This window comes from Lactuca saligna, chromosome 9 (assembly GCF_052625555.1).
Source record: "Lactuca saligna cultivar CGN05327 chromosome 9, ASM5262555v1, whole genome shotgun sequence".
NCBI lineage: Eukaryota > Viridiplantae > Streptophyta > Magnoliopsida > Asterales > Asteraceae > Lactuca > Lactuca saligna.
Window position 1 is genome coordinate 46,001,671 of NC_136425.1, and position 13,118 is coordinate 46,014,788.

The window sequence follows — 13,118 nt, forward strand, 5'->3', positions numbered from 1 at the left end:
AAAAAACCCACCTTTGGCCTCCTACCACGTCGTCGTTCGCTGCTCCGCCTCAACCATCACCACCACCACTACTCACCATCGCGTGTTTCATCTCCATCAGCCACCAATATATCCATCTCTTTAGGTTTGGTTTTCATCTTTATTGCATATATTTGTACTTTGATTTTCTCCATATCTCGCTTGTTCACTCTTTGGTACCCTAATTACCGGCTACCATCACTACCCGTACCTCATCACCCCAGCTAAGCACCCCCCAACATCAATGCATGTTCCGTCTCTTATCATCCATAAAGGTATTTTAATTTTTTTTAAATTTCTAATTATCTTTATTTATCCCACTGTGTTTCTATTTTGTTCAAACATTTGCATCCACTCGAAGATGCTTGGCATTGAAATTTCTTAACACCACCGTCAATTGAAGCCTAATCGAAGTTGCTACCACAACCTTCTTCACCAATTAACGCAACCACCACCACCACAACTACTCTCATCCTTCCATCTTCCCTATTTTTCTTTTGATTCTGATTTGAAGGTAACCTATGGTTCTATCTTTCTATCACTCTCGATTTTGATTTGAAGGTAATCAACTTTTCCCATCTTCCTTGTATTGATTTGTTTTGTTTTTTTTTTTTTCTTTTTTCTGGAGCATAACACCAGACTAAATCTCATGGTTAATTTTTATGCAATTTTAATAAGAATTATAACACTAAAAATTGAATTTTTACTTTTCAGACTTTTAATGGACAATGGATTGATCTTGTATCTGTGGGAACAAAGGACCACTTAGTTTTGGTGAACTTGAAATGAAATTGATGGTTCAAGAGTTGAAAAAGTATTAGAGGATGTTCACATTGCAGCCAATGAGACACTTTTCCTATGACGTGTCAGCATGGTGGCCAGAATCGCCAAAAGAGTTACACAGATAGGCGACGATCCGAGCTTGAATTCTAGGTGGGAGACTTCATACTCCTAAAGGTATCTCCTTGGAAAGGAGTGATCCAATTCAGGAAGAGGGGCAAGTTGGGGCCCTGGTACATTGGTCCTTTCAGGGTGACCACGAGGGTGGGAAAGGTAGCATATTGTTTGGAGCTACTTGCGGAGTTATGCCAGATACGTGATACCTTCCATGTGTCTCAGTTGAGGAAGTGTATATCATACGGGACGACAGTAGTACCGCTAGAGGATATCAAGGTGGATGCAAGCCTGAATTATGTTGAGAGGCCAATCACAATTGTAGATCGGAAGATCAAGGTTCTGAGGAATAAGGAGGTGCCCCTGGTTCATGTGCAGTGGCAACATCGGAGAGGGTCCGAGCTGACTTGGGGGCCGGAGTTGGAGATGCGGGAGCAGCATCCAAAGTTATTTGCAGAGCGAAACTTCCAGGGTGAAGTTTGATTCTAGTGTGGGAGAATTGTAACATCTAGATTCCCAGGTATCATATTTTAATTATTTGTTTTGTGTTAAGAAGGGGGACTCGGCGAGTTGACGCCTTGACTCGTCGAGTAGGATCACAATTTGCTTACTGGACTTAATGAACTGACTCGACGAGTCAGTGCTGAGGACAGAAACCCTAAATCTTTGGGTCTGTGGCATATTTAAGGGTCCTTATGGCCTTCTTTGGCCGCCACTTTCACCCTTGAGAGAACCATAGCACCTGAGAGCATAGTGAGTGAGAGAAGAAGCCATTTTCATCATCTCTAGTCTGATTTTCCAAGAAGGAAGGAAGGAGAGCAAGCTAGGCAGGTTCAGGAGCTCTGATTTGCTTCCATTCAATCAGAAGGTGCTACTAGAGGTATGAATCTATACTCATTCTTGTGTATATGGTGGACTACTTGGATCTAGGGCTTTCTTATTCTTTCTTTAGCTTGGATTTGAAGCATATAAGGTCCCAAGGTCGAATAAGTGTTAGATCTGGACCTTAAGAGGTCCATAGAGTCCCAACCATTCTGCTTTATGCTATTCCTTTGGAGTTATGAGCCTAGGTTGCCATTTTAGAAGCTATTTCACCAAAAGAAGCCTTATGTGTGCTGCATGAGTGTAAAGATTGGACCTTTACGTGATTATTGAGCATTAGGAAGTCAGATCTACAGATTAGGGAAACATATCTGACATCAGGAGGTCATATGAGTATTGCCATGGAAGGAACTCGACGAGTCGAGTCGGGTTGCCCTACGATTCGTGTCCAGTGGTAACGTGTCGAGTGAAAGGTTAACTCGACGAGTCGAGTGAGGCTTTATGAGGATTCATAGGACACGCATGGACCCGCCGAGTCATGCGAGTTCACTCAACGATTCTGGTCAAAGTTTGACGTTGACTAGAGTTGACTTCAGTTGAACTTAGGGTTTTGGTTAAGCTGAACCAAGAAAGGTCAAGAAGGGGTAGAATGGTCTTCTACCCATTCTTTAGTGATGAGGACAACAGAAAGTATTGATTAGAGATGTTATTATTTTTATAGGAGGAGTAGGCTAGGTCGGGTTATCGAGCAAGAGGTTATCCGACATCGTACGAGGTGAGTCTTCTTACTATACATTACCTAGAGCGGTATCTGTGTGCAGACCGGAGGGTCTTATATGTTATTTGCATGTATGAGATTTTGTGCGTTCTATTATATGTATGCTTTGTGTTATATAGACCGGACCAGAGGGTCCAACGAACTAGACCGGACTGGAGGGTCCAACGAACTAGACCAGATCGGAGGGTCCAACAAGCAAGACCGGACTAGAGGGTCCAACGAGCTATGGGACTGGAGGGTCCCACTGAGACACATTGGTCGGGAAGTCATACAGAGTTACAGCCTCGAGTGGCTATTAGACTCATTAAGCATTTATGCTTACAGTGTTTTGTGTGATGTGTTTTAGGTACCAGTGAGGATCGCGGTAAGGCGCTGACATGATTTGTACACACTGATGAAGAATTATGTATTATGAGATTTTGGGATATGTTTATTTGAGATGACATTTGACACTTGAGTTTTGGAATGAATTATGTGAATTGTGTTTGTTTTTTAAAATAAAAAATTGTTTAAAAATTCACGTCATTACAATTTTATTTTAAAGCATTGCCTTGTAATGGTATATATGAAACTGTGATGGTTGTAGATAACTTAGGAAATAATGTGTTGACTATTGATTCGTCTAATGGTTTGGACCATGCATGCTTGTGGCATTGTCGTCTTGGACAAGTCAACAAGAAACACATAGCCCAACTACGAAAGGATGGAGTCTTGGAGTCATTCGACATAAAGTCGGATGACATTTGCGAATCTTGTTTCCTTGGAAAGATGACCAAGTCACCCTTCACTGGTATTTGTGAAATGGGTGAAGGTTTGTTGGATCTTATACACACCGACGTGTGTGGACCCTTCAGGTCCGCCACAAGGGATGCTAACCGCTTCTATATGACTTTACTGATGATTACAGTAGATATGGCTATGTCTAATTAATCAAGTGTAAGTCAGAAACCTTTGAAAAGCTCAAAGAGTTTGAGCAAGAAGTGGAGAATCAATTGGGAAGAAAGATAAAGATGCTCTGATCCTATTGAGGTGGTGAGTATCTTAGTATCGAGTTTCATGACTATCTTAAGGAATGTGGAATTGTTTCGCACTTGACACCACTTAGGACACCGCAGTTGAATGGTGTGGCTGAGAGGCGCAATCGAACCTTATTAGATATGGTTCGTTCCATGACGAGTCGAGTTTTGTTATCTATCTCATTCTGGGGGTATGCCTTAGAGACTTCCGCGTATATCCTTAATCTAGTCCCTACTAAGAAGGTTACCAAAACACCTCATGATATGTGGACACGTAAGATTCCCTTGTTAGCACATATCAAGGTTTGGGATTGCGAGGCTTTCGTAAGACGAGAGACTCGAGAAAAGCTTGAATCTCGTAGTAGCGATGTATTTTCATCAGATACCCACAGAAGTCCTATAGACTGAGTGACAATGTTGTCTTCATTACATGGAGAGGGGTTTTCCGAGAGAGAGAGAGAGAGAGAGAGAGAGAGAGAGAGAGAGATAGATAGATAGATAGATAGATAGATAGATAGATAGATAGATAGATAGATAGATAGAGAGAGAGATATAGAGAGAGATAAAGAGAAAGAGAGAGAAGTCATATGCCAAGAGGACAGTGGGAGGAAAATTGAACTTAGAGCTTCAAGATTTAAATGATGAAGGAACCTCAAACACTAGTGATCATCTTGAGGAGGAAACTCCTGTTGAACTGATTGATGAGTCCGTACCTCTGAGACATTCTTGTAGAGTTAGTGTTCCACCTATATTATATGGTTTTCATATAACAACTGAAGGTGATATGTTTATCAGTGATAGTACATTGATAAATTTGGATGAACCTAACAACTACAAGGAAGCCATGGCAAGCCCTGAGTCTGCAAAATGGAAAGAGGCTATCGACAGCGAGATCCAGTCCATGTATGATAATCAAGTTTGGAACATGGTTGCTAATGTACCAGGTCGTAAGACGGTCAGGTGTAAATGGATCTTCAAGAAAAAGACCGACATGACTAGGAAAGTACACACATATAAGGCACGACTGGCCTTTTACTTATACATATATAATATATTAAACTTTCAATTTTATATAGTATAAGGGTGCATTTTAAACTTTTAAAATACATTATTTTCTTAATGTATTAATAAATTATACTCTCAATTTAATTAACTTAAACCATGTTATTATGGATTTATTAATCTTCTCTTTTAATTAAATACTTAATTAAATTAATTAAATCCATAAGAGGTAATTCGAACTACTCAAACATACATGAGCGTTCTGACTATAAAAATTCAAAATTAAAAACTATTTAATTAATTTTTAGGTTATGAACCCAAGTGTTGCACCTTTTAATTACAAGAGTTTTAGAAATCAATGTTTCATAATTTGAGACTTTTAAAATACCAAAACTTGAGGGAAAGTTTTGTAACTCTTCAAATCCTTTTGAGTTCCAAACTTGATGACAAGATTTGTAACTCCATAAAAAAAACTTTTGAGTTCCAAAACTTGATGGTAATTTTTGTAACTCCTAAGAACACTTAGATCAAATTTTAAAACCAATAAAATAATCATAATTGTATCTTTTACAAGTTTGACTGAATGCAACTCTTAAAGCAATATAACTTCAAATCAAAATATTACAAACAATTATCTTATCATATAGACTACTAATAATTTCAGGATTTGACAATTTATCTTTAAATTGGATGAGGGTAATCATTACCATATCATAAAAAAACAGATTTTATATACAAAACAGTTTAAGATAATGATCCAAATCCAATTTGGCCAAAAAACCCGAAAATATGCCAACAGATTGTTGAACTCATCGACTCAGATAATAGACTCGTCGAGTTCATGATGAACTTATCAAGTTCACGAGTAGACTCGCCGAGTTCACCCTCGCAGATTGTAAAATTTCATTTTTCCAGCTTTGAACAATTCATAAATGCAACTATATAACTGAAAACTACCCATGGCTTTGATACCATGGTTGGGTATTATGTATTACAACAATCTTATGGTGCACATACAACCCTAATGCTTTGGATCTAAGTTCTCTCTAGTTATACATGAAACAAAATTATCCAAATCATGAAGCCTACAACTGGCATAAAATTTGATATTTGAATCATAAAATACTAGTTAGAAAATTACCTCCTTTTGTAGCTTATTGTATTTTGGCCTTTAAAAACTTAGCACCCCTAGTGTGATGCCTCAAACGGTTCACAACAGACCATGAAAAAATAGAGGAACTTGAGAGAGAGGTTAGGCACACCAAAATCGGCTATAGTATCTCTAAGATGACTAGTTCCCTAATTTTGTGTCAAGGGGTCTCATATATATAATGTAGAATTCCAAGGGTTATGTGTAAACCCTAATTCTTACACTTGGGCTTGTAATGGACTAACACTTTATGGATTTTTTTCATAAGCTTAGCACATCAATAATTAATCATGGATTATTAGCCCATCCTATATATATCATTGATTTACACAATCAGACCCTATATATTTAATTAGTCTCTTTTGATCACTAAATTACTTCTTGATTAATACTAATTAAATAATATGATTCCTCAATTAATATATTATACTTATAATATATTAATAAATATTAACCTTTTTCTCAAATATTCATCCTATCAAATCGCCCTGGTGATATGCAACCCGAAATGGACAATGCTACTCTTGGGTCAAGTACATACCAATCATAGTTATGGGCTTAGACACCTAATCCAACACTTTGGAAGTAGGTTATGAGGCTAGATTGTCATGAATTGGCTTGAATATTTTCTAAGGTGTTAGACATAGCAAAAGTATGTTACAACATGCATGAGCTCTCTTGAAATAAGATTTGAATGTTGGATTAAACTCACTCTCACATGAATCACTTCATGGAATTTATCATGAGTGATTGTGAGACGAAAATATCATATAGTATTCAAACCAAGATATATGAGTTATTGACTACGAGTTGGTTGTGTATTGATGGTATGAAAACGCATCAGTAACTTGATGTTATAAAACATATTGTTGTGTATGATTTAACGAGTAGATGGTACAAGCATATAAGTCGAAGTTTATTTGTTCCTTTTATCCTAAGAGGATTTAAAGCGATATCTTGGGCCCCTCGATGATTTGATTTTGGATTATGTGTCAGGCCCGGTCAGCACTCAATTGATGTGTGCAATTGAGTTCTATGTCAAACAAATCGAAAATCGGGAAACAAATTGTTGGATAGTGAGTACGACTTTATTCCATGTCTTTATCCACATGATATCTTGTAGAACGGAGGATTATATGATACCTAATCTAAAGGATGCGTCACTGACTAGATTAGAGTTTGACAACGGCTTTTGAAAGCTACAATTGCTAATCGGATTTTGAAGTTGCATTGGCAGTTATAGTTATTAGACTTATCCAAGTGGGAGACTGTTGGATTAGGTGTCTAAGCCCATAACTATAATTGGTATGTACTTGACCCGATAGTACTATGATCCTTTTGGGTTGCCTTCACAAGAGCAATTTTATAGGATGGATTTTTGAGAAAGAGGTTATTTGTGATTTATTAATATATTATAAGTATAATATATTAATTGAGAAATCATATTATTTAATTAATATTGATCAAGAATTAATTTTAAAATTAATTTAGTGATCAAAAGGACTGATTAAATTTACAGGGACTGATTAAGCAAATTAGTAATACTTATAGTATGGGCAAATGATCCATGGTTGATTAGGGTGGGCTAAACCTATATGATAGCCCATGAAGGTTTAACCGATGTAACCTAAGAAATATGAAGGGTCATGGTAAATTAGGGTTTGCATGGACGAAACCCTAGTTTTTTCCACACTATAAAAGCACCCCCTTACCTAATAAAATCGGCCTATGCATTCTTGTGAAGAACTATAACCGATTTTGGTTCTATCTAGCCAGTTCTCAAAAGCCTCCTCTTGCAATTGGTGTTTGTGACACATTAGAGGCATCACATTTGAGGTGCTAAAGCTTTTGAAGGCCAAGAACCACAAGCTACATCCAGAGGTATTCATCTAACTTGGTTTTATGTTGTATATCTCAAATTATATGCTAGTTAGGGTGTGTGCTTTGTAAAATTGAAATTGCATGTATAATTAGAGAACACTTAGATCCAAAGAATCTATGGTTGCATGTGCACCACAGGAATGTTATAGGGCTCAAAACCCAACAATTCAGTTTGCCAGTAGGAGAGCTAGAGTGTCTGTTGCAAGTCTCTTTAGCCAACGAACACGGGATTTCCGCTTCTTTAGTATATCGGGTTGCGTGTTGGATATCTTTGGGGTATCTTTCATGATAGACTTGATTCTAATTCCAATGGGGGATGTGTGTGTGATCGTGGGTATGGACTGGCTTAGTCGCTTCAGTGCCATGATCGACTGCGAGGGTCAGCAAGTGGTAGTTTGAACTGGTTGTCTATGCGAGGGCACCAGGTTGGGTTCAGGGTTCTACTTTTTCCGCTAGTGCTCGACAATATATTCATCACGGGTGTGTGGGTTATCTAGAGTACGTTGTGGATACGCGGGTCAGGGATCAGACTTCAGTTTTAGAGGTTCCAGTAGTCAGGGAGTTCGTTGATGTTTTTTCAGAGGAATTACTCGGAGTGCCTCCAAAGAGGCATGTCAAGTTTAGGATCGACCTAGTGCCAGGTGCGGCCCTAGCGCCAAGGCGCCATACCGGTGGGCACCATCATAAATACATGAACTGCTAGGAAAGCATTTCATTCGTCCGAACAGCTCCCCGTGGGGAGCGCCGATTCTATTTATCAAGAAGAAGGATGGTTCGCACCGGATGTGCATCGACTACCGGGAGCTAAATAATTTACCAGTGAAGAACCGTTATCCACTCCTGAGGATAGATGATCTTTTCGATCAGTTGCAGGGGGCATCTTGGTTCTCCAAGATAGACCTGAGATCTAGGTACCATCAGGTCAAGGTTAGGGAGGAGGACGTGGAGAAGACCACATTCCAGATTCTTTATGGATATTAGGAGCTCGTGGTGATTCCGTTTGGGCTTACCAACACGCCGGTGGTGTTTATGGACCTGATGAATCGGGTTTGCAGACCGATGCTCGATCGCTCAATCATCGTGTTCATAGACAATATCTTGGTGTACTCCAAGACCCGAGAGCAGCATGAGGAGCATCTTCAGGAGCTATTGGAAGTTTTTATGTGAGAATGGATTTATTCGAAGTTCTTGAAGTGCGACTTTTGGTTACGAGAGGCCCAGTTTCTTGGACATTTCGTTAAACAGGAGGGAATATTGGTCGATGTGTCCAAAATCAAGGCGGTTATGTAGTGGGAGGTTCTGAAATCTCCCTCGGATATCAAGAGCTTCTTGGGATTGGAAGGGTACTACCGAAGATTCAAACAGGATTTCTCCAAAATTTCAGTACCCCTCACTCGTCTGATGATAAAGGGGTTGGATTTCTGGTGGGTCCCTGAGCAATAGAGGGCATTTGAGACCCTTAGACAACGACTTTGCGAGGCTCCATTCTTGACTCTCCAGGAGGGAGTTGAGAATTTTGTAGTGTTCTGTGATGCATCCATCACGGGACTGGGAACGATCCTTATGTAGAGAGAATGAGTGATAGCCTATGCATCGCGGCAGTTGAAGTCGAACGAGACGAGATACCCTACTCATGATCTGGAATTGGGAGCGATAGTATTCACTCTCAAGATTTGGAGATATTACCTATATGGGGTCTGTTGTACCATATACACGAACCACAATAGTATGAGACACATCATGGATCAGCCGAACCTGAACATGAGACATCGTTGGTGGCTTGATGTGATCAAGGATTATGACTGCAAGATCCTTTGCCATTTGGTTAAAACGAACGTGATTGCGGATGCTCTGAGCCACAAGTCAGTTGGATCTGCTACTCCGGCGACATGTATCAGGATATCATTGGATTCTCTACTTGTGAGCTTGATTAATGAATCTCAGACTGAGAGTATGCGACGGGAGAATTGGGAGCTTGAGAGGATTAGGGGTGAGAACACCCGGTTTGTGTAGGATAGCCGAAGATTATTGACCCATTGCAGTTGAGTCTGGGTTGCGATGTCTGGTGGGGTCAGACAAATTGTTCTGGAGGAGGTTCATAAGTCTCGCTTCTATTTTCACCTGGAGGCCACCAAGATGTACTGGGATTTGCGACTGAGTTACTGGTGGCCATGCATGAAGAGGGAGATTGCATGATATGCTGAGAGGTGCTTAACCCAACGAATGGTCAAGGTCGAGCATCAAAGGCCGCATGGTCAGCTGCAGCCTTCGGAGATTCCCATGTGGAAATGTGAGCAGGTCACGATGGATTTTATCATCAAGTTGTCGAGGACGACGAAGGTCTATGATGCTATATTGATCATCGTGGATCGATTGACCAAGAGTGCCCACTTCTTAGTTGTACGGGAGAGTTCATCGGCCAGAAGTTGGCCGACTTGTATATCTGCGAGATCGTTTCTCGCCATAGGGTGTCGATCTCTATTGTCTCAAACCATGATGTTAGATTCACCTCCGGTTTTTGGCTGACGTTCCACGAGGAACTGGGCACGCGGTTGCACTTCAGTATAGCCTATCATTTGTAGATAGACGAACAGAGTGAGCAGATCATATAGAATCTCGAGGATATGTTGAGAGCCCGCGTTATTGACTTCGGTGGGAGTTGGGACTCCTACCTACCCCTTGTAGAGTTCTCTTACAACAATATCTTTCATTCCAGTATTGGTGCCCCAATATGTGAGCTGTTGTATGGACAGAGATGTCGTACCCCAGTATGTTGGGTTGAGATTGGTCATAGGGTGATTGGACGGAAAAATGTGGTTCTGAAGACTACCATAGGATTCAGCAAATCAGACATCGGTTGCAGACCACTCAGTGTCAGCAGAAGAGTTACACCGACAAGCGTCGATCCGAGCTGGAGTCCAGGTGGGAGACATGGTATTACTGAAGGTCTCACCCTAGAAGGGTGTGATTCACTTCAGAAAGAAGGGAAATTGGGTCCCCGATACATTGGGCCGTTCAGGATCATTACCATGGTTAGCAAGGTAGAATATAGACTGGATCTCCCGGAGGAGCTTAGTCAGTTCCACAACACTTTCCATGTGTCACAGTTGTGAAAGTGTATATTAGATGAGGAAGCAGTGGTATCATTGGACAATATATAGGTCAACGAGTGCCTAAATTATATGGAGAGGCCAGTAGTCATTCATGAGAGGAAGGTGAAGGTTCTATGGAACAAGGAAGTACCTTTGGTAAAGGTACAACGGCACCACCGGAGGGGATCCGAGTGGACTTGGGAAGCCGGAAGCAGAGATGCGGGAGCATTACCCCGAGTTATTTACCGCAACAGACTTCGAGGACGAAGTCTAGTTCAAGTGGGGAGAACGGTAACATCCCGACTCCCAGGTATATTTTTAAAATCTTTGTATTCATTTTTTTAAGGAACTTGACGAGTTGGAGGCCCCAACTCGTTGTGTCGAACCTAGTCATCCTGCGTGATTTATGGCCCTATTTAAAGTACTTGATGAGTTGGAGGAGCCTGACTCGACGAGTAGAGGTTGTGCATGGAAACCCTAAATTATAGGGTTTACACCCTATTTAAAGAACTTATGGTTCGTTTCTAGCCTCCATCATCGTCATTACAGCCATAGGAAACCCTAGACCGTGTTCTAAACCACCCATTGTGTGTGCTGAGAGCTTGAAAGGTGTTATTTAGTGATTTTGGAAGGGAAACTTGAAGAGTGAAAAGCTTGGAACGGGAAGGAGCTTATAGTTCTAGCATCTACAATGTTTTCGCTACCATTTGAAGGCAGGGCTGGTCCATTGATTTTCAATGCCCGGGGCGTGATACTAAATTAATGCCCTTATATATAAAAAAGGTTATACATCAAAACCGAAATAAATCTCATAGTCAAACTATATCAAGGTTATACAAACAAAAACATACAAAAATTGATCTAAACAATGCCTTCATACAATATCTTATTTTATGATAATCAAGACTTAGTAGAAATTGACTTTTCATAGTCAAAAATATGAATCTGTATAATCATTCATGAGTGATGGTCTTTCGAAAATATAATTTTAATAACTTCGATTTCACAAAAACTTCTTTTTGTGGAAGCAAACTGTGTACCAACAACAAAATATTATATGCAACTTATTGAGAAACATTTCCATTTCCTTTGCAAACTCCATAATTTGAACAGTTGTCTAAAGAAGTTCACCTTTTAAGGCTTCATCCAACAACATTTCCTGCAATATTTGTAACTCAATAAATAATTATCAGGTTCATCACCTCTAACAGAATTCGTACTTAAAGAGCCTTGTAACATATTAGTAAGATGTTGTTCTCTCTTTTTTTGATTTCTACTTTGTGCACCCATACTAGTTTACTCAGGATCATATTTATACTAAAGAAAAAAAAGATTGAAAGTCAAAAAGATATAGTAAAAGCAAAAAGGATACAACCTGAAGTTGGTTATCCATAACCACACCAGTTATTTAAAATTAGAACTCACATACCAGAATTTGAAAATCAAATTTACATATCAACATTTCAAAATTGGAATTTACATATCAGAATTTAGCATACATTAGAGTAATAAAAAGTAAAAAAAATAATTACATCACGAACTTAAGAAAATCTTATTCCAGAAAACCTTATAAAAGTCACAAGAAATTGAAGGAAAAAAATTACCTCGAAAACTAATGAATCTTATAGTAGGTCTAGATTGATAAAACTACAACTTGATCAACAACTTCAGTTTAGGTCTGGATCGATAAAACTACTACTTTGATCAACAACTTCACTTCAACAGTAAACTATATCAGAAAACATAAATTACAAAAATTTTAATCAACAATAACTATCAAATTTTTACAACTTCACGTAGGTTATGCAAGAAATTTCAAACAATAAAAAAGACTTACTGGATTAGGACTTTAGGAGGCCCGATTAACTCAATCACCCCTTGAAGAACGATAAGAAATTTAGTACATTTGAGGCTCGTTTAAAACTTCAGAAAGAAGGAAATTAGGGGAAGCGACTTACTCAGGATGAGAGAAAAGAACCATGAGTTTACTTTATACTAGATCAAGATTTTTAAATTTAATCACGGATCATCTTTCAACAAAAGCAAACGCCTCGTCTTCTTCATCTTCATTAATTAGGTGTGGTTGTTGCTTAGATCAGGATTGAAGAACCCAGATGCTTGAGACGCTTGATATATCGATTTTCCAGTTAGCACCTAATTAGGTATCCACACTAACGCTTCCCTGATGAACTAAACCTGGATGAATTTTGGCCCAAATACTATAATGTCAATAATAAACCACGAAAAATTGATGCCCCATAAAGAGTTGATGCCCTGGGCCATGGCCCAGCTCACCCTGGGCTTGGGTCGGCCCTGTTTGAAGGTAACAACCTGTTACCTTGATCATTCTAGTGTTAGATCTCCTTATTCTTAGTTCTAAGGGCATTTTTAGCATGTTTGTAGATCATTTCAGGTATTGGGCCTGATCTAAAGTTGTAGCTTCAGATCTGGACTCCTTTAAGTCC